We start from the raw sequence: 23,567 nt of genomic DNA on the forward strand, positions 1-23,567 counted from the left end.
AAAGCATCGGGCCTCTGTGCACTTTGCTCTAGCTGCATTTTATTCAGCCTCGTACTGTTATTTTTCAATAGCCAGTTCCACGGTCTTGTTTTATTTTCTTATATCACACTGTTTAGCCTACTTCGGCACTGGAGTTCTCAAATAATACATTCTTGCTCACTCTGTGCTTCAGTCAAGGATACAGTCTGCTACATTGCCGTTAGACGTGGTAGGAGTTTAGTCTCTGGGTTGTAGACGATACACATTCTTGCGTAGGACGTTTTGTTTGCACATCGACATGTTAGTTATAAAAACACCTCCTAGTCCTAATACAAGTAAGAGGGAGATTCCAACCAGGGAACCACAACTATACACTGACTGCTCTGTTGCAGATGCTGATCCAGATCACAGGCCTTTGCTCAGGTATGAGGGTTGATGTCTTCCCAGGGAATCTGAAAGGCAAGTTTAGAGCTTAACATGCTGTGCTCGAAATAGAACAAAATTAGAAAGAACGTAGTTTGTTAACACTATGATAGCGTTATTCCTATGTTTCACTCTCTTGGTTACTATTTTAATCCTACTGTGTTGTATGGTTCTGGTTATTGCGGCTCACGCCTTATTATCTAGAATGCAGTCATTTTATTAAATCAATCTATAAAACTTAAACTGTTTCTGTCATTTGTATATGAGATCATACTGTAAATGAGAGAGCTGGTTGGGACCTGAGTGACCACGACTTCCCTGAGAAGTTCTAAGATGTCATGCGCTCGGCTGCCAAATCATCCCTTCCCCTTGGGAGAGATGAGGCACTGCTAGTTATCCGGAAAAAAACCGGATTGAAGGTGACAGGGGTCCTTCTCCGTGGGTCAGACTTAGTCCCCCACACCAGGAACGACTCTGCCACATAGAAAGCCAATAGTCTCATTTAGAATAATGAGAGCCAACGCGACAGAAGCAGACCTGCAAACTTACATGGTGGCATTGTCTGTCACGCGATTTTGGCTCCCTTCACATGGTCACCGGGTGAGGAGCCTAAATCACACTATGGCAGGAAAAACAAGCTGAAAAGTGGGTTTCAAGCTCATTTTCGGAGGCTATAAGCAGCTGATGTCAATTAAAGGTGTGAAAACATCCCAGGACAACGGCCACCGTTTGGATGTTGGATGAGCCTTTGTTTTTATGGGAGGGGTGAAGGGCAAAGTGCCTCTCAGTTAGCTCTTGGCAACAGGCCCCACCCCCTCTTCAAACTGAAAATTGTTTGTAAGCTGGCAAGCATTCGCTCTGCATGTTCTGCATTGAGGCAATGCTGTTGGTGGCGAAGGTGCGCGGTTGTCTGGAGAGCCTCAAGTGGTGAATTGTGTTGGGAACTGCTTCCAGGAAAGATCTCCACGTGCCACAGCTGGAAAAAATTCCCCCAAAATAAACATTATGGCAAAATTGTTTAGTAGATAAAGAGCACAGTCACATCTTACCTTTTGTTTGCTGCTCGGTGCGAGATTGTGCAAGAAGCTTGTAAAGCAATACCGAGCCCCCGCATGCCTTTACACCCGATCCAAGTGAAAATAGTTCATGTTCTGGGTGGGCTGTGATAGCCCTTCAGCAAATCCCTTGAAGCCCCTTTAAAGCCCCGCTGGCTAACGGTGGCAAAATTAGATATTTTGCCATTATATATTTGTGTACCAACAAAAATTAACTGACAGATTTACCGAGACCTTAAACATCCCATCAAGCTACTTCACTGAATATTGACATCAAATAAAACATCCATTTAAAATACTTGAGGACTGGTTTATCATTGTTGTGACTTTTGTTGACCACATGACCTTTAAGACTAGCTATTTATATATTGACTTTTTTGCTAGGCTTATGTCCCTGCATGCATTTGTAGTGGTTGATTTTTGCCTATGACTTCATTACACCGCAAGAAAAGTGAATATCAGGCTATGTAAATATAGGTGCATATGTAGATGGTTATGCGTGCAACTAATAACTATAATACGTGGCATGTATCTATTTATGTATATCTAAGCTAATTACAGTTATTTTAAACCTTAAGAAATGTACCACAAGATACATGTGATTAGCAAATCATGTAAATATTGCCGCTTCAATGTACATATGGGCCTTTATACAGAGGGGTTTTCAATTCCATTCCTATCATTCTATCTCTACTCCAAACTCTACTAAACACACATGAAATCAAGAGCACAAACCTAACACAACTAATGCACAAGAAAAAAACAAAAACAAATGTACTGACCTACTAACTACTAATCTTGGGTTCCATAGTAGTGTGCTACTCGCTCAAAAAGTGCTCCAGTGCCTCGTCAGGGGTCGGAAGTGCTATATAAATACATTTACAATTGCATTGCACAAAACTGCAGAAGGTAAGCAAGAAAATATCAAAGGTTTCTGGAGCAAGAATGTTAAATTCACAAGAAAAACACCAAACCAAAGAGTAAAGTGAGAGTTTATTACTGTAAAATAATAACTGACAACAGACTCTTTCATAGGTGCTTTCAGCTTGAATTATCACAGAAGAAGGCTTGTGACAGAAGAATATCAAACACATTTATTTATACCTGACTGGACAATAACTTCCCCCTCCAATCAGTGAGCTGTAACCACTCCAAAGTAAATGATCAGGAACTCTGAGACCTTATATTTGTTTGTTCAAGTCTCACCCTGACACTTCTCTTCCTGCATTCCTGCATGAGCTAAACTTATATTCGGATGTATCTGGCTATAAACTTAATATTGACGAAACAGTGGTCTTACCACTTAATGCTCATTGCACTGGCTCTGTATTCCTTGATGCAGGAGTATCTTGGAATTCTTCTGAGATTAAATGCCTGGGGGTATGGTACTGCACTACTCTCAAGGATACATTAAAGACTAATTTAGAAATCTTATCTGCAAAGCTTGTAGATCTCACACAGAAATGGTCTCCGTAATATCTCACATGGTGGGGCTGATTGGACACCATTAAGATGATGCTTCTCCCTATCATTAACTTCTTCCTTATGATGCTTCCTATTAAGATACCTAAACTATTTTTTAGTTCAATTGATAAAATTCTATCCAAGTTCCTGTGGAATGGCAAACAATTCCGAATCTCTCTCTCGAAATTAAAACTTCCTAAAGTACAAGGTGGAGTTAATTTTCCTGACTTTTTAACTTATCACAAATCTTTTGGCATTAAGCAAATACATCCCTATTTATCTACACTCAATGATGCCCCTCAAAAGCTACGGTTCTCTTTGGAAGAAACATGTATTTCTCCCTTTTCCCATAAACACATTATATTTATGTCCACCTCCCCAAAATTCTGGTTGCCCAGCACTATCTCCCATTCAGTCAATTTACTGAAACCTTTCTTTATTTCGCATCTTACCCCCATTAATCAATTCTTTAACAGTCCTATTTTGCACAATAGTTCTCTTAGGAAACAAGATAAAACCTTGTGTTGGAAGGTTTGGATGACTAAAGGTATTCTTCTCATTGCCCAATTATATCATAAAGACTCTCTCATCCCTTTTACTGCTCTCTCAGCAATTTATAATCTCCCTATTCGCCTGAAATCCCAATATATCATTCTTTCTACTGTGGTCCAAGAGGCCCTCAATAAACTTATACATCATAATCTTTCTTCTCTTGCATCATCTCCACACCCGACCGTAACTTCTAATTATCCTAGGGCAGCTGGAATTTATAAACTTTTAAGAACATCTGTTTCACTTAGACTCAAATCACCTATTGAGAAATTGCGGGAATCAGATCTTGATGTTGTTTGGACAACTTTTTTATGGGATAGGATATGGTATAAGATACATTCCACTGCACGCACTGCAAGCCTCCCGAAGACCCTATATTTGTTTTATAATAGGCTTTTCTACACTCCTGTACGCCTTTACAAGCTCAAACTTGCACAAAATGACAATTGTTGGCGCTGCTACACTCAGCAGGGTACTGACTTTCACAGGTTTTTTTCTTGTCCATCCCTATCTACTTTTTGGTCCTCAATATGGTCTCTCATTTCAGCAATAGCTCAGATCTCCTTACCAATGTCATATGAATTACTGTTTTTGGGTGGCATACACGATATCTGGAGTTCATTCAGGCCTCTTGGAAAATTGGTGGACCTTTTGCTTTCTATTGCAATCTCTATTATTACTTCTAACTGGAAATCTTCGGAGAACATTACTCTCAGACAGTGGTGGAATTCTGTATGTTATCATCATAGACTTGACAGCCACAAGATTGATTCAACAGGAACTTTCTTCAAATGTCATCAGCTATGGTTGACATTAAGTAACTATCTCTCAAGCACTGTGAAGGAAATACATTTTTCTCCTCCTTTTTAAAAATGTCAATATATTTCCTGTTTTTCTTCTTATATATACTTATTTCATCTTACATGTCGCTGTAACTAATGTCTGTTACCTCTCTCTCCACATGGCTATCACTTGATTCCCTTTTCTATCCCTATAGCTCTTCTCCCTCTCCCTTTCTCTTTCTTCGTTCTTTATTCAAACTTGGAGTCTTTGATACTATATTGCTGTATATGCCTAATTCATTTACATGTTTAATATGCATTTATAAGTACAATATTCTTTATGCAAATATATTCACAACTGCATATCTCTGTCCTGGCAATGTTAAGTTACTGTTCTTGTATGTGACTCAATAAAAAGTTAAGACTTGGCTGCACTGGCAGTGCTATTATTACATCTGGGATGTGCAGGTTAGGAATGAGATATGCTAACAGAGCTGAGTGCAGATCAGGTTTGAGGCACATTGTTAGAGCTGTGAGTGCACAATGAACATGTCTATCAGGATTGATGTGAACAGGCAGTGCTCTGTTTTTGCAGGGAATAGGAAGGTCATCTGGTACAGCTGTGTGCACAAATGACAGGTGAAGGTGAGGTATGATGTACTCTGAACTCTGCTGGCCGTGAATGAAGAGTTTATTTGCAGTTAGGGCTGAAGTGCACTGGTGAACTGTATTTACATGTGGGATCCAGCTGTAATTGTGCCCGTACTTGACTCCTGACTGCCATGGAACCTCCACAGGTAGGGGCATCAAGGGGGCAGGCAAGCGCTCAGGGATTCTTGGGGTGGTGAGGGAGAGGGGGTTGGGTTTGCGCTTGGGTGAGGGGGTTTTAGGCTTAGATTTGGGAGTGTGTTGGACTTTTTGGGAGGGGTGGACATCTTTCTTTTTGGGAGGGACATTGGTGCTGGCAGGGGTGCTAGGGGAGGCCTTGGAGGTGGAAGGGATGGCCTTGGGGTGGGAAACAGTTATTTTTTGGGTAGGAAGAGTAGACATGAATCTTGAGACATTGCAGAGGACAGAGACCAAGGACCTACACACCTTACCATTATGACATTGGGAGGATTGACCTTTTGGTGGGAATTGACAACCAACAGAGTAGAAAAGGCAGTATATTGCTACACATATTACAAAGCCGTATGTGCACCATTATGTGCAATTGTACTGAGGGAACAACATAGTTGAGTAACACGTTTCAAAATACATTCGGATATGCATACCTGTGTACTATAGATGGCTACTGTACATCAATGTGTTCACATGATATCTGTGACACTTTGCACTTACCATATTGTCAGAGCTCACCATCTGTTCCATCACTCATTCACCTGATAAAGGGACAAACGTTTATTAGGTCTATCCTTACCCCCTTGTGGCTGCTGTGCTGCCTCCAAATGCCCATCCAACTCAGGGTAGGCTACTGCCAAAATGTAGGCCATTAGGGGGTTCATGGTCTGCGGGCACCCCGTCCTCGTTGGGATGACATCCCCAGCTGGGCCTCTGCAGTCCTCCCACCTCTTCCAACAGTGGACGCTTCACCGGCTACGGACCCCTACGGTCCGTACTTTCTTGGCGATGGTGTACCAAATCCCTTTCTTCTGGTGGGCGTTGACCAGAAGGATGACAAAGACCAAAAAGAATGCCATGTCTACATTTACCACACTAAAACAAGCAGAGCAATTAACAAGTCAGTTCAGCAAGCCAAACACAGACTGTCTTGAACATCCACTCCACTTTTAGATGAGCACATACAGGGAGGGCATATGTGAGCTGGAAATAGTCAGACAACATGCATCTCCAGCACCAGCTGTCATGTTATCACATATGACCAGACACCCAACACCTATGAAGTAGAGTTTTCTGAGGCAAAGTCTGGCATAACACCTCCACTAACCATGTGCAACAGTCACAAGGTGGCTCAGGGAACATACAAGACACACTCTCAACAATGTCTCAGGACTCTAACTCTCACCAAACATTAGTACATGCCCAAGAAATCACCCATTCTAGCACAGCTTTAGCACCCAAAGGACTTTAAGGACACAATCCAAAACATTGCTGATCAGCCTTTACTTAGCACATTAAAGAATGGTCTAGCTAATGAGACATATGTGCACATGGTACACTTGCCTGCTTTTCTGGTGCACTTTAAAGCTGTTCATATAGGAGTACGACCTCCTCCACCAGCTTCTCCAGCTCCCTGGGTGAGAAGGCAGGAGCCCTATCACCTGTAGGACATGGCATGATTGCTCTCAGAGGCAGTACACAGCAGCTCAGGTTGTGGAGGTCTTGCTGGCAGCAGTGTCAGGAGTCAAGTGAGAAATGAAGTACGAGATGAAATACGAGATGGTGGTCATGTCCGCCACATAAGAGACTGTCACTTCCGGCGGACATCGCCATTAGCCCTAGACAACCATAGACAGCAGTGTGTTCCAATGACACTGTCCACCACGGTAGTATCCGCCCACCGCAATGACTACTTCCGCCGGCAGTCGCAGGTCGTTTCCTATTGTCCAGTACAGTCGGTCAGGTAGTTTAAGGCCCTTAGATGGTCGGAAAAGTTAATTTCATGATGCATCACAATGAAACATATATACTGCATAGTCTTGAGTGCTGGCATTAACTACCCATGCATGAATGTCCAGATTGAAGTGAAATGTTGTCATGGTGATATGATAAAAGTACGTTATCTTTAGTGGCAGAGTCAGCACCCTCTTGGCAATTGGCTAGATAGTTTTTTAGCTTTTTTATGCAATGCATAGTTAGATGTCCATATGACAGAGGCTCGCTGAATCATGCATTTACATTTCCAAGTCATAATTGAGGAAAGGGCATCATTAATCTGACATCATTAGCAGTGGTCTGTGCTGTGTACCATGTTCCTACTGTATCATATGCCATGTCACATTATAATATGAAACATATGTTTAGAATCGTACAAGGGACACAATGAGTGATGGACATACCTTTTTATTTTCCCTCACATAGTTATCCCGGAATGAGAATGGTCAGACAATCACCAGTGTACTGTCCACTAGCGAACCTGCAGACCATGGAGGATCGACATCCGTCTGGATAGGCAGACAATTATGAATCTCTGCCGTCAGTTGGAGCCAGATCTGATGCCTGCCATTCGTCATCCAACTAGTATACCACTCATTGTACAAGTCATGTCAGTACTGCATTTCTTAGCTACAGGATCCTTTCAGAATACTGTGGCCCTAACTGCAGGAATGTCCCAGCCTATGTTCAGTCTGGTCTTGAAGGATGTACTCTCTGCCTTGTTAAAACACCTGGACAGCTACATCAGATTTCCACAACATGAGGATTTGGTCTATGTGAAGGCAGATTTTTATGGATTGGCACACATCCCACATGTAGTGGAAGCCACTGATGGTATCCATGTAGCCTTGATTCCCCCACATGGCAATGAACAGGTGTATCGGAACAGGAAGAACTTCCACTCCATTAATGTCCAAATAGTCTGTTTGGCGGACCTCTACATATCCCAAGTATGTGCACGTACCGGGTTCAGTACATGATGCCTTCATCATGTGGAACAGCGCCATCCCAGAGCTGATTACACAACAGTACCCAGAGAGGGCCTGCCTGGTTGGTAAGTCACATATGCCATGTGAGTTAGTATCCTATGTCTGCTGCCAAATGTAAGGATGTCCATGATTTATGTTTGCACACCTTCCTGGTCACTGTGGCTACCCAATCTGTCCCAGGTTGTTTTCACCACTGAGGTACCCAACCACACCTGGTGAAGTCCGCTTCAGGGAGGGCCATGGAAGGACACGGCATGTCATGAGCAGACTTTTGGGCTCCTGAAGGCAAGATTCCGTAGCATTGATAAGTCTGGTGGGGCCCTCCTTTACTCCCCCACCAAAGTGTGTCAGATTCTTGTGGTCTGCTGCATGCTCCACAACCTCGCTCTCAGGCGTCAGATCCCATACATCCCCAATAAAGGGGAGACAGCAGTTCCACCGGGTGACAATGCAGAAATGCTAAGTGAGGATGACAGTGATGAGGATGAAGATGGAGACATCCGGGCTGATCTTATCAATCCGTACTGCACTTGACTGAAGGTATGGGTTTTTCTGTAATTTGATTGACTCAGTAAAGTAGTGGTGGGGTTATGGATGTTTGAGAAGGGTTTTTCTATGACCATCAAACTTGTTATTCATTGCTTTGCAGTACATAGCCCGACCTTTAATGCAAAATAGTTGATAGAGTGTAAGCTATTGTGATGATTATTTCTTAGTGTTTGTCACAATTCAAAGTTTAGGTTACCATTGTATTTGGGACATGTATTTCTAGGTCATGTTGACCCTTACCTTCCTAAAACCCTTGTTTTCAATTGGTATTTTCCCAGTGCTTAATTTGTAAATAAAAACAGGCCAGTGCCCAAGGCACTCTAAAACAATATATATATGTGTGTGTGTGTGTATATATATACATATACACATATATGTGTGTGTATATTATTCTATGGTTAACATGTTCATAAGTCATTGCAATGCTCCTAGATACGTTGTTATATTAGATACTTATGAATCCCTCCTTTCATTTTTATATCACACTGATCAAATGTTTTATTATCATAGGCATTTCACTATTCAGAAATTGAGGAAAGAAAGAAATGTTAGAAAAGTACAATTATTAATTAACTTCAAATATTACATAGCTTGAAAGTCTGTGTTTATACAATACTACTTTTCTTCACAATTATTATACCCATTTTTATATTCCTTGCCCATATATTTCCCTTACTATGTATTTACATATCTATTTATGAATCTAGTCCTCCTGTACTAGAGAAATATTAAATACAAATGCATAAAATAAAATCTATAAATAAAATCCACATTATAAATAATTAAATTAAAATTAATATATATATACATTAATAATAAATAAATAATAGAACATTTTAAATTAAAATATTATTAAAAACTATATATATATATATATAAAAACAAATACATAAAAAATACATGCATATGTTTACTCTCTTGTAAGCTTTACTCTGTATCCCCATCACCCTATGTCTCTTTCAATCTATCCTCCATCCCCACTCGGACTCATCCCAAACCCTTTCTACTACTTTCATCTCCAAAATAACCCCGCCTAAGCTCTTCCCTCCTCTACCACATCTAGCTCACCACAAACCTCAGTTTACTACCACGATCTCCCAAACAACCCTACTAAATTCTCCCTTATTTATCTCACCTTTGACTCATCCAAAACCCCTCCTGCTACTATGATCTTATCAACTTTTTCCACAGACTCTTCCCTCCTCCATCTCTCCTTTACTCATCCCAAGCCTCATCCTATTACTATAAACTCCCAATTAACACTTCTGGATTTTTCCCTCCTCTATCCCTTCATGACTCTAGTCAGTCCAACTAACAAACTCACATATCCTCTGCTCAAATTAACTCAAAATAATACTAATACTGTACTCATATTTCCCTATACTAATCCACTACTAATTCCTTTTGGGTTTTGGGAGTAGTGTGCTACTCGCCGAAAAGCACTTCAATTCCTCATCACGGGTAGTAAGCGCTATATAAATACTATTACAATATAATTTTCCAGATCTCCTCACAATGCCATCCTCATGTGGACATTTCTGAATTGTGTCGCTGGCAGGTAGTATTAGCCGGATGACATGTGAATTTACCATGGATTGATCCAGGTACTGTTTGACAATATATTGGTGGTGTATGAGTTCCATGCCCAAGCTGTCAGGACAGGGGGAAGGCAGTGTTCTGTTCCACTCAATAGACCTGTTTGCCACCGTATATTGGTCACCTGGTGTCATGTGTGTGATCATAGGTCTGTGACAAATGTCTTCCTGTGCAATCCATTCAGTCAACCTTCTCATTTGTTTGATAATGGTACTAACTTACTTGTATGTAGCTGTCACTGTGTTTCCTCATTGCAGGCCACTGTGCATGTGTGTCAAGACTGACATAGGTGAGTAGCACGCCTACAGATATTTGGCCATGGTAAGTGGAAGGTTCCCTGACTGGGGACAGTTGTATTGACCTGTCTGTATTATGGGGAATGTTTATTTGGTAGGTATGGTGTAGGTGTGTGATAAGGGTTTATCTTAGGACAAATTGCATCAATCCGTTTGCCAATTTAGATAGACAAAGTCTGACATGTCCTTTACTTCAGTATTCTGTGGGATGGTAGTTACTAACACCTATGTTGATGCACTAAAGTGTGAAGATGTAATTCAATGTGTGATCATTGGCATGCGGTCAGCCCATGTGCTGAACAGTGCTATAAATGGGGAATTATGATTGTCCACGTGTATCATTCTGTATGCATTGAACCCTGAATCAACAGTACACGTGACCTGCCCCTTCCCACCTTTGCCACATTTGAGTGTATCATGTGTATTCAAGAAAATTCACAAATAGTTGAAATATAACTTTCAAACATTTATTGTGCTTTGGTTGTGTTTATTTACAAGTGCACAGGAAATCAAATGAATGGGATCAATGCACTAAAGTGCAAAAAGTGAAGGGTTCAGTTATGGCGAATGTTATCATCAGGGTAGCTGGTACAACATTTGGAGTCTCAAGTCTAGTGTCCTACTATCCGTGAAAAATGGACAGTGGTTGGAGAAGAGTCAACAGGGTGTATCATTGGCACAAAAGGGTGACTAGTCATTAAAGGATCACTTCCTGGATGTGGTTGTAGGCTTTTCATCTGCACGCGTGGTTGTTTTGGTGGACGTCCACGTTTGCGGGGGGGGGGGGGGGGAGTTCTTCAACTACAGGGGCAAAGTTGTCTGAGGCGTGTCCTACCCCGGCAGAGCCTCCATTCCACTTGCTGCCATAGAGGTAGAAGGGGCTGATGTTACATGGCCAATGGAATGGGTTGGGTGTTGTGGACAGACCCTGCTCAGGGTGGTGTTGATGTCTCCCAGCACCCCAGGTAGGGAGACCCTGTAGGCATTGAGGGCCTCCCACTGTTGAATTACTTCCTGGTGATTGTCCCTCTTCAGCTACTTGATCTTCCCCGTCATGGCAGGTATCTGGCCCATCATGCCTTGGGACTGTTGATAAACTCCCAACACTTTGGACATTTGTATCCCTAGCAGCCTCAGTCCGCTGGACCACACCGTCCCTCCCATGCACCCTACCCTGACGTGCCTGCACCCTTGGCACGGTTTGCCCACTACCACTGATGGCAGGTCCTTCATTGTCAGGGTGTTCTAGTTTTGACTCTGGTACCTGTACTAGGGGGGGGCACTTGATGGCAGAAACTGTCCTAGGGACACTGGTTTGGGGGTGAATGGTTGCTTGGGATGTAGATGCAAGAGTGCTGGGCGGAGTCGATGTGGGCAGGATGAGGCGGACAGTTGTGGACTGACCAGGTATCTGAGATGGGCCAGAGTTGTCTTCATTGTCCACACATGCAGAGATGTTTTCATCAATGATAGCTTCATCCAGGGGGGGAAGTGGCTGTCTTGGGTGTCCTCTCCATGGTCCCAATTGCAAGTAGACCTGTTGAAGAAGTGGAACTGACAGTTACAGATTGTAATGCAACATGTGGAATCAAACTTTGACAGGTAGATATACTTTGAGCCATGTACAGAAAAGCTTTGCTTGATCCCTGATATGACAGTGATACCTGCTTTCAAATCTGGAGAACAGCTATGTGGAATACATACAATGTCTATATCATACACCTTGCTACAGGATGTCAGAGTATCTTGACAATTGGATGTCTGTTCATAGACTCATATCTTGGCAGCTGTGTAGCTTTACATTTTTCATGTTACCTCCCAGTTAGTAGTAGTTCAGTATTCAAAATAGAGCTGCACACTGTAATGTGGAAACTAACTTGTCCATCAGATTAGGAGTAATCAATCTACCTGGCCATATGTGTAAGGTTATAGCAAGTACAGCACACAGCGTATATGTGTGTTCCCCCCCAGATGATTATATTTCAGTAGGTGATAGGAGGTAGAAGGTGCAGGTTAGCAGAGGACACAGCTGTAGCAGTGTGTTGGTGGTATTGTACTGGCAGATGCCCATATTATTGCTGTCACTGCTATAGACTGTACAACTGTGGAGCATGCAGGTGGGTTTAGTCGATTGTTTAGTTGACATGCAAGGCAATTTTCATTGTGGTACACTGTTCTTGTTTCCTGAATGGTAGAACAGTGTCTGCTGGGAGTTGTAGTGCTGTCAGTCCCTGTACTACCCACATCATACACAGACACTGTGCCCCCAGGTGAGTTAAGGTGACGTGTGATGCCAGACATGGGTATTCGGACAGTTAGACACAGGGGTGGTGAGTGGGTTGGCAGTTAAGGTATCAAAAGGTATTCAGTGAGGATGCAAGACAAATCTTTTGGGTGACATCATAGGTGTTGGGACTTACCCGACTCCACTCCCCCAGGTCTTCCTGACAAACCCTCAAGATGTAGGATGGTCAAGACTGTCTCCTCTCATGATATAAACGTTGGGGGAGGAGGTGGGGGACCACAGCCAGTCTTGCTGACCACCAGCTGGTGCCTGGCAGCTATGGAATGTACCTTCCCCCTAAGGTCATTCCACCTCTTCCTGATGTACTCCCTTGTGTGTAGATAGCTGCCTAAAGAATTTACCCTGCTGATTATTCTTTGCCATATCTCCATTTTCCAGGCGATAGTAGTTGGCTGGACTCGGGCTCCAAATAAGTGTGGCTCTACTCTGATGATTTCATCCACCATGACCCTCAACTCGGCAGTGAAACAGGGATTTTTTTGTGGGGACATGGTGGTGCTGGACGACACGGAAAAGTGATGAAAACGGATGATGAGGTGTGGGTGCTGTGTTGCGAGTGGGTGATGGTTAGTGCCTGATGTGTAGGGTTCTCATTTGTGTGTTGAGTATGTTGTGCAGGTGTGGGATAAATGGCATTTGAAGTGTGGAGGGATGCCTAATCTATGGTTTGTACTTTCTAGTTGCGATATTTATCTTGCTGTGTGTGGAGTTCTGGTTGCAAAGGATTGTGGTTTGTGAAGGGGTGTATTTTATAGTACAGTATGTAGGTGTGTCTGGTGTGTGGAACCTGACCATGGTGGTCTTGCCATCGTACTGTCAAACCTCATAATGAGGCCCTTAGAGACATGCCATTTTAAAGAGAAGTTGCTCAAAGTCATCAATGAAAACTTAATATTGAAAAAAGTCTCCTGACGGGTGCTTGAGACTAATACCGAAATAATGTTGGTTGTTGGCATACACCACAGTAAGCTCCCCCCGGATGGCTGTTACACATTGTTATTACATAGGATGACCACTGGTCATCCCTGAGGCTCCCGCTACCCCTCAGTGGAGATGAAGATGAGAGGTTAGTGTATTTAAAAGGCAGCATTTCAGTACCCTTGTCAGTTTTCAAGGAGTGCTGTAGTTTTGGCAAGAAAAAATTAAAAATACATTGATTTCAAGACACAGTGGCAAAACCGCTTTTTTACATTTTGGGACCTCTGAAAATCAATTAGTGATTGCAGTTGCACTAGTTTGATATTGCTGACTGTCTCCCATCCCTAAAGGGTGTTTCAGAAAAATATTTCCATAAATAAATAATTGCATTTTACTTTACAATTCTCTGACTCATTAAATACCTCACTATACAATTTTACAAATAAAATAAAATATATCTTTAATAAAATTAAAAAGTTTTATATTTATCAGAATACAATGGGGTTACATGCCTAAAGTTAATTGGATAAACTTTAAGGAGGCGTGGGCTTAAGTCAGGAATTCACATTACAAAGAAAAAAATGTGTCCAATTCTTATGAGTTACCAAAAGTTCCCAAATACTCACTTTTAGTTGTTATGATAATATATTTGAATAGATAGTTTGATTAATGTTCTTCGTTTGTATTAGATCTGACATCCTTGGTTTGTTTTTCTCCCTAATCTTTTTCCTTCAGACCTCTTGTTTTTCTGGCTTCTTTTTTTCTGGTCTTATGACTCTGCCAACTTTACCACTGCTAACTAGTGCTAAAGTGCTTGTTCTCTTCCCTAAAACATGGTAACCTTGGCTTTTACCCAATTGGCATATTATATGTACTTGCAATTCCCTAGCGAAGTGGCACTACATGTGCCCAGGGCTTGTATATTAAATACTATCAGTGACCCCCTCAGCACTGGTTGTGCAACCCACTTAAGTAGCACTTTAAATGTCTCAGGCCTGCCATTACAGAGCTGTGTGTGTAGTTTTAAACTTCTATTTCAACCTGGCAAAGTAAACCTTTTGCCAGGCCTTTAACCTTCTTTGCAATACTTTTAAGTCACCCTTGGTGTAGGCCCCGGGTCGCCCAGAGGGCAGGGTGCACTGTACTTAAAAAGCAGAACATTTACCTTTACGTTTTACATATCCTCGTAGTGAAAAACTCTTAAACTAGTTTTCACTACTGCAGCCTATTTCTTCTAATGGATAACACTGGAGGGGCCTTATTACATTTTATAAGTGTAATTTCCAAATGGGAATAGATAAGCAGGTCATGATTGGTGCATCTAGGATCACAATTTAAAATCCTAACTTATAATGAAGTTGGACTTTAAGTTGCATTTCTGAAAATGCCACTTTTAGAAATTGGGCCTTTTCTTGCCTAAGCCATTTGGTGCCTGCAGCCTGTCTCTGGGTCACATGACTAGGTGTAGCTAGACTTTGTGTATTCCTGCTAGACAGACAGACACACTTTGGAACTTAGATGTGACTGGGTTGGCTATTATTGTTAGGATGGATGGAAGGAGCTGGGCCCAGCCCTACTCACATTTGAATAGGCTCTGTCCTGTCTCCACACAAAGGGCTTCATACTAGTTGTAGTTAGTCTGGAGTGAGGGCTAGGAGGGCAGGGCATTTGTGCACTTCAAAGTCATGCCTTCTGAAGCTTCTCCCCACTTCAAAAGCCCAACTGTGTAAAAGACAAGGACCTCAGACACCAACTCTTCAGACCTGTGGATACTCTGTCAGGAAGAAGGACTGTTGTGCTACTGAGAGGACTGCCACTCTGCTGGACACTGCTCTGAAGGAACTACTGCTCTGTTGTGTTGACCTGCTGCCCTCTTGCCTGGATTAAAACTGGACCTGCAACTTTATCTTGAATCCAGGACCCCAGATGACTCCAAGGGCTTGTCTGCTGGCCTCCTAATCTGAGCCCCAGTGACATAAAAGGCTCCCGCAAATCTTGAACAAGCCATTTGACCTAGCGTCTGCAAGTACCTGACTCAAGTGGTGCCTCTTAAGTCCTGGACCCTTGTTGTGGCTCAAGGGTGCTGAAATCAAGCTTTTCTGATCTTTTTGACTACAAACTGGCCCATTTGCCTGCAACCTCTCCGCTCGCACAACAAATCAGCGCAATGCTCTGTCAACCCAACTCTTTACACTGCAGCATTGACTGACAACATGAAGCTCCAACAACTCCCTTCCACAATGTTGCCTGCTCTTCGTGCATCACCAACAGCCTCCCGCAAAGCTGTCCCTGCTCCTCGCTGCCATCTTCAATGCGAACAGGACTCTTGGCATGAACTTAAGAAGGTAAAACCTAAGTGAACACAACCTGGTGATTGTATCTGACATATGTTCTATTGTGGTCGGCCTAAAAGTGTGACTTCGACCCTGTCTAGTACGACTAGATGTCCTGAGTTGGCACCTTGTACTTTTTGGGGCTATTTTTACTAAATTCTTTACAAATACATATCTTCGGTTCTACTTATTGGATCTTTGTCATTTTGGTCTTGTTTTATTTATTACAGTTAACTCTATTTTTCTAATGTGGTGTGATATACATATTTTACATTGTGTTTTCACTGTTTTACTGTTTGAAGTGTTGGGGAAATACTTTACACATTGCCTCTAAGTTAAACCTGACTGCTCTCTGCCAAGCTATCAGGAGGATGAGCGCAGATTAGGTTGGGTTTGCTTGTGCCTTACCTTGACAATTATTGTAGTTACTTCTTGACCAGGGCTCACACTCCAGTCAAGCCACAGCCCAATTTCTCATAGTTTGGAAATGACAATGTTTCAGAGATGCAGTTTACCTATCATACTGATGCTAGTCTTTTACATATTCTTAGAAAACTTAAGAGATGCCCCATTCTGCATATGGGCTGATGAGAGATGGCAAAGCCAAAAGGAGAGTCAATGATTTTGCTTGCTGCAAGCATCACTTTAAAAGTTCAAACAAAGACAATGAAGTCAGCTTGTGAATTTAAATGGTAAAATTACATGAGTCAATTTCCACATGTTTCTGCAGTACTTATTAGATGGCAAATAAAGGCAGGCAGGAGATAACAGCAAAGCCTAATATATCTCTTGTCAGTACTAGACTCTGCTTGTGCAGCACCAGGGCATCGAAAATCCATTTTCTTAAGCATGCCCAGGAACTGATGTTTAGTATGTTTGCTCAGGAGAAGAATCCTCAGGTCTGCCTATGCATAGTGCATCTTGTTTGAGGAACCCCTTGAAGTACATGGTCTGTTGAAAACAATCCTAATTGTCTTTCCCTTGTGAAGACCAGTGCTTTATTTGTGCCAGCAGATGGAGGTGGTAGGCTCCGAGACTTTGTTTCATCATCAGACTTTGACCAAGGTGAAGCTCAATAAAGAAAAAACTAGTCTGAGGACTGGAAGGATAGGAAAACGGTGCAGGGGTGGGATAAAGAGAGTGGGACAGTGGGATTGTGGAGAAAACTGTCATGAAGGGGATTGAGGTGAGCAGCCTTAGTAATTGGCTACCTCAGCATTCGGTAGCATCAACAGCCCCTTTACAACTTTTTGTACTACAAATATGCCTTTACCACGAAAATGTAAGTATTTTACAGGTAAGCATCAACCCTTTTTTTTAAATATATTTATATATACATAATAGGTTTATATTTACCTGTAAAATAAATATATTTTCTTGGTAAAGACATATGCATGGTAAAAACTTGGCCAGGTAAGTAGAAACCATATATATCTTTATATATCTATCTATAAATATATCTATATATCTTTATATATCTGTCTATAAATATATCTATCTATCTATAAATATATCTATCTATATTTTTAGCTCTATATATATATAAAACCTAGTGGTGGTCGCCACTAGTTAGTTATAGTTAGTGCCATTTTTTCCAATGACTGAGCGTTTTTTTGTTGCGCCAATAACTTGCCGCCACTTGATAAATCTTCATGAAATTTTCAAAACTTATACTTTGGTCAGTTCTTCTGTTGTATTGAAAGTTTCGGGATGATCCCGGAAGTGGGGGCCAAAATAAAGGGGGGGTCTGAAACACTTTTTCTCCATTCTTTGTGTATGGGAATTTTGCATTCTTTAGGCACACCTACAGCCTGAACCGCCAAATGGAATTACACCAAATTTGGTACAAAGCTTAGATTATTTTCCGCAGATTATGCTTTTTGTGGTTTGGTGGAAATTCATTCAGTAGTTTCTGAGGTATTAGAGTTTAAAAAATATAGATATCTAACATCGCAGATTCAGATTCACAGATTTGGGTGAAAAGCAAGGCTCAGATTGGCTGGCCAACGTGACTGAAACGTTGCTGCCGCATTTTTGTATGGCCCATCGGCTTGGGGTTGAAGATGAGTTAAAAAACATATATGGGGTCAGGATATAGGTATGCTGATCCCATAGGACACATAGATGAGTCCCTTTGGGATTATTACTTTTTTTGTCTGATCCGCAGATCCACGGGTGGATCCGAGGATCCCGGATTCGCGATTCCGGAGAAAAAGTGGGAAGAATACAACACCCACTGCATCCAAACTCATTCTGCGCATGGCCAAGGGCTGTGTGCACCTATGGTTTGGGTGCATGCATGAGGGTTGGCCGACGGACCTATCCATAGGCCAGGCCCTGTGGCCCACCCTGTCGCGGACGGCTAAATATGCTTGTGCATGCTAAAAAACCATAGAAATTCACTGAAAAAAACAAAGGTTACAGGGACGTTCTAGTTAGGTTATGAATTTACTCACACAAAACCTTAGCAATTCAGCAGCCATAGTTAGAGTTATTTCAAGTAACTAAAACTCATGCCCTAAGATAACTCCTTGCGCCCGCGCCATGCACTGCTAATTACCCCAGATATTACAGCACTCATGACAACTTCTATATCATAATTATAAACATAAATGAAACATTAGCAGTCAAATTATTGAAGAAAAAACAGTGCATAAGGGGACCTGAGTTATGGTTACCTTAGGACGTGAGTTACAGTTACTTGAAAAAACTCTAAATATAACTGCTGAATATCTAAGGTTTTGTGCGAGTAAATTCAGAACCTAACTATAACGTCCCTGTAACCTTTGTTTTTTTCAGTGAATATATATATATATATATATATATATATATATATATATATATATATGCAAAACACCCAAAACAGTAATTCCAAAAGGATTTGGCACAGACACTCATAATGTAAAATTAAATGTTTCTTTATTTTTTTAGTTTGCCAAGTCCGCCATTACGTGTTTCGACCCCAGACAGGCTTTAATTATATATATATATATATATATATATATATATATATATACACATACAACTTGTGTCTTAAGGTAACTAAAACTCACTCCCCCGCCATGCACAGTTTCTTCATCTATAATTTTATTGCAAATGTTACAGTGATAATTTCAGTGATGCCATAGAACATGTCATGACTGCTGCAGCATATGAGGTAATTAGCAGTGCATGGCAAGGGTGCGAGTTATAGTTACCTTAGGGCATGGCACAGTGTGAATGGATGGACGAATGAGTGAAAGGGCAGATGTAAGGATGGATGAGTGAGAGAAAGGGAGAGTAGATGGACAAAAGGATAGATGGTGAGTGAAAATGAAAGGGTGGGTGGATGAGAGAAAGTATGGCTGGATGGATGAGTGAAAGATATGGATGAGTAATAGGGTCAATGAATGAATTAATGAGTGGATGAGTAAATGGATAAATGGGTGAAGAGTGGATGGATGGCTAAGCAAAAGGAAATGTAGAGTTAAAGGGAGGATGGATGAGTGAAAGTATGGATAGATCATTGATGGATGGATAGGTGGATAGAGGAGTGAAAAGAAGGATGTAAGGGTGGATAAAGTGGAAGAATGGATAGATGAGTGAAAAGAAGGGTGGAGAGATGGAAGAAATGATGGATGGATGAGTGCCAGGGTGAACAGATGGACAGAAAAGTGAATGGAAGGGTGGATGAGTAGATGGATAGATGAGAGAAAGGATGGACAGAATAAAAGGATGGATGACTGGAAGGACAACCTGGAGGTCAACCTGAAGAAAAGAAAGATAGTTACTTTTGGAAGCAAAAAGCACCAGGGATGGCTGTTTCGATTGTGGCAACGAGATTGTGATGAAACAATCGTATAAGTACTTGGGGGTACATATTGAAGTCAGGGGATCCTTTATAAGGCAATGGAAGGAAGTCAAAGCAGATGACCTGACCCTCTATGTGGCTTTATCAAAACTTTCAAAATCCCTATTGGACCCCAGCCTGTCTCCTCTGCTAGAAGTTATGAGTGCTAACATTTTCCCTCATTGTCTTAGGGTACTGAAATCCTTTTGGGGAAGGACTGTAGTCTAGTATACCAACTCATAATATAGATAAATAAATGTGTCTTCCGGCTGCCAAAATCTTCCTCTCCTGCTCAGATTAGGCTGGAACTAGGCCTCCCTGAACAGCGGGCTGTCGGCTGGTGCCTACCTCAGACTGTGTCATAAGCTGGCTGGGTGTTTGGAGGCACTACTGTAGTCTGAAATTAGTTCTTGTAGCCTAAACCAAATGCACTATCGGTCTCTTGAGGACTTCCAGCACCTCCTGAATGTGACATACTCTGAGTCAACAACCACAGTGAATCAGCTTTCAAACATGGTATTAAAAAATGTATCCGTCTCTGGTCATACCACTCTGACAGAGCCACCTTAGCAAAGCGCAAGCTTGCTTGAGCAGTCGTTAATACGCAGCAGCCAGTCTCCCCCTCATCTTGTTTGTCCTGTACATACTCAAATAATCTGAAGGTAAGATTTATGGCCCTTAGGTTGGGAGAGTGACCGTTCTTGAAGCACCTTGCCCGCTGTCGTTGTTCCACGGAGGGAACATCCTGCAAGGACTGTGGATGGTGTGAAGAATCACTCAAACAGGTTGTATGCATCTGTCCAGCATTGTTGGATGAGCAATGGAGAGTGGACCACTTTGGAGGATGACACACTTGTTGGCAGACAATTATTGCTTCTCTCAATCCAAAGAACTCTGGGCACACCCACCGTAGGCTTAGCCCAACTCCCCCTGCCTACAGGACACCTATCCAATCACTAAATTGTTGCTTATTTATTGCAGTGGCACTCTGTGAGTTACTCACTTCAATTGAAGCAATGTTGACATTGAAGACAGTGTTGTGTATTTTGAATATGTATTAGTGATCTCAGTGTGGTCTGATCCAGGTGATGATTGCTTTTATGAATAATTTGCTGCTACATTGTTTGCACCAGTGCTTGAGAGACCTATGTTTACAATGGTTGTTCACTGTGGTGTGCCCTTATAAATTGCACTAATGGCTTTTGTGCCAGGTATTTCTGAGCAGGTTTTGTCCTGTATTAGCACACTGTTTTTCTGGCAATACAGTATGGAATCGCAACATTTGTCTTCGCTCATGGTACAGGTTGCTGTACATGCCGCCTTGAGGGCTTAAAGATAGTTCCAATTTTCAATTTATCATCACATGATTTGAGCTCTGTGGAAACTGAAGTACTAAACATGGGCCTTTCTTTTATTCCCACATGCAGAAATGACCCATTTATCACCCAGGTTGAGCTATACAAGCTCTTTAGAACTTTAGGATTCTATCACATCCACTAGTGAGCATTGCGATATCACAGGTTTACACTGCCCATCCACCTTTTATGTGCAGACTAACCTTATGCTTCAGGAGCTCATAACATTTGTAAATGCTGTACTTACTAAAGTTGAACAGGTATTAAAACAAAATAGATATGTGAAGTATAATTTTTCTAAAATTCAGAATGATGCATTAACCACATTAGCAAAACAAATAGACATCATAATAAAACCAGCAGGCAAAGGGGGCAGTGTCATAGTACAGGATAAAGTGGACTTTGATACTGAGGTGTTGAAACAGTTACAAAATCCCCTGTATTACTTGAGACTACCTAGAGATCCCACTCTGGCAATTAGGAAGGATATTTTGACACTGACTTCAATGGGTGTACATGGTCTGTGGTTGAGTCACAATGAATCTGCCTATCTTAATAAAGAGGATTACACTATACCTGCCTTTTATACATGCCTGAAAATTCACAAAAATGACCAAAAAAAAACACCGGAAGACCTATTGCGGCTGGTTGTCAATCAATTTTTTAACCCATTGCAAATTTGTGGACTTCTTTATAAATCCTTTTGTTCCACTTGCAAGGTCCTACACGAGGTCCTACCTTGCAGGTATTACACAAATTGAAGGTTTAGAGTTTGATGCCCAATTGATATTCTTGTGACAATGGACATTGAAAGTCTTTATACCAACATCGCACAGTCAGAAGCATTTGAAATTATTGAAAAGACTTTAGATTTGAGACTGAGACCCTAAAATATACCTACTGATTTTATTGAGTACTGTGCTATGATTGCTTTGGAGCGCAATTATTGCATGTTTAATGGGTAGTTCTTTGTCCAGATAAAAGGAGTTGCCATGGGTGCTTTTTTGCCCCAGATATTGCGAACCTTTATGTGGCTGCATTTGAGGAAATAGTCATGTATAATTATACAAATCCTTATGGCAATAATGTGAAAAAACGGCTAAGATATATTGATGATGTCTTTTTGATTAGGCATAGGTGTATTACACAGCTTTTGGAATTCTATGAGTGGATAAATAATCAGGATAATAATCTGTTTTTCGCTGTAGAGTATAATAACCACTCAATTCATTTTCTGGGTTTGAAAATAACTAATGTTGATGGTTGTCTTTATATTGGCCCACATCAAGGAATACTCTCTTAAAATATACCTGTCGTCACCCTAGAAATTTATGGGATAATCTTCTATTCTGGCAGTATTTGCATACTAAACACAACTGCACCAGAAAGAAGGATTATTTTATAGTGGCTAAGGTCTTACTCTAGAAGTCAGTGAACAGAGCTTACCCATATTGCTTGGTTAAGCAATCATTAAAAATGGCTTGGTATTATGATCAAGATGCTTTGCTTCAAGTGAAGGAGCGACAAGCTCAGACAAGGTTTACATGTGTAACAACTTTTGGCACTTGATCTAAGATTCAAAGGATCATATTGAAAAATTGGCATTTGTTAAGAACAGCTCAAACACACTGGTAAAGACCCTTGTTTGCATTTAAGAGGGGAAAACATTTGAGGGATCGCCTTGTCCAAGCTTATAATGTCCTGCAACCAGTCTCATTGCATCTACTGTGGGATTTAGGACCTGTGACTGGACACAAACCTTGTGGGAATTGTACTGCATGTGTGACTACAACTGTGGTGAAAACATATGTGCTTAATGAGAAAAGTAGCTCTTTGAAACATCATTCAAACTGTTGTTCTGAAAATTCAATATACTGCATTGAATTTCCATGTGCCATGTCTTACATAAGAAAAATGACTCAGGAAGCAAGACAATGGATCATACAACATCAGTCACGTATTTGATGTAAAGTGTTGAATGCCCCATTGGCTGAACATTATCTGACAAGATCATATGCACCCAATGCAATGAATTGGTTGGTTCTTGAAGTGGTAAAATGCCCTAAATGCAGACATGCTGTGGATTGCTTGCTCACAATGCGAGAGAATAGGTAGATTTGGATGGCGAATACGGTTAGGAAGGGATTAAACCAACAAGTGCAATGGCAAACCCAGGCTACATTATAATTAAGTTTCCCAGTAGGTTTTGCTTTTGTGTAACCTGGGTGAAGAGGCTTTTGTTGTGTAGCATGTTGCTATATTAGTTTAGAGTACGTCGTAGTGTGTACTCAGTGTTAGGATCAGAACCTGGGGCTTGGCAGTTGGGATGTGTATTGGCAGAGGTTGGAAGTAGTGTTCTGCTCTTCCCCTTTTACGAAATAAAACCTGAACGATAAACGTGTAACTCTTCTCTACAATTTGGCGATGAGCAGACCTCTCCTACCTACTTGTGCTGCTGAACTTTGTTGAATCTTCTGTGCGGTGCTTCGCATCGGTGCCTTTTTTGCATTGCCAAGTTGCCATATG

General features: G+C 41.5%; 1 long non-coding RNA gene across 1 annotated transcript in view; it reads right to left on the reverse strand.

Moving 5' to 3' along the window:
• Positions 1–10,782: 10,782 nt before the first annotated feature.
• Positions 10,783–23,567, reverse strand: part of LOC138294159 (uncharacterized) — a 94,004-nt gene continuing 81,219 nt past the window's right edge. The window contains exon 3 of the long non-coding RNA XR_011203230.1: positions 10,783–11,838. This is a non-coding gene — a long non-coding RNA (uncharacterized lncRNA). The remainder of the gene's footprint in view (positions 11,839–23,567) is intronic.

This window comes from Pleurodeles waltl, chromosome 4_2 (assembly GCF_031143425.1).
Source record: "Pleurodeles waltl isolate 20211129_DDA chromosome 4_2, aPleWal1.hap1.20221129, whole genome shotgun sequence".
In the NCBI taxonomy this organism is placed as follows: Eukaryota; Metazoa; Chordata; class Amphibia; order Caudata; family Salamandridae; genus Pleurodeles; species Pleurodeles waltl.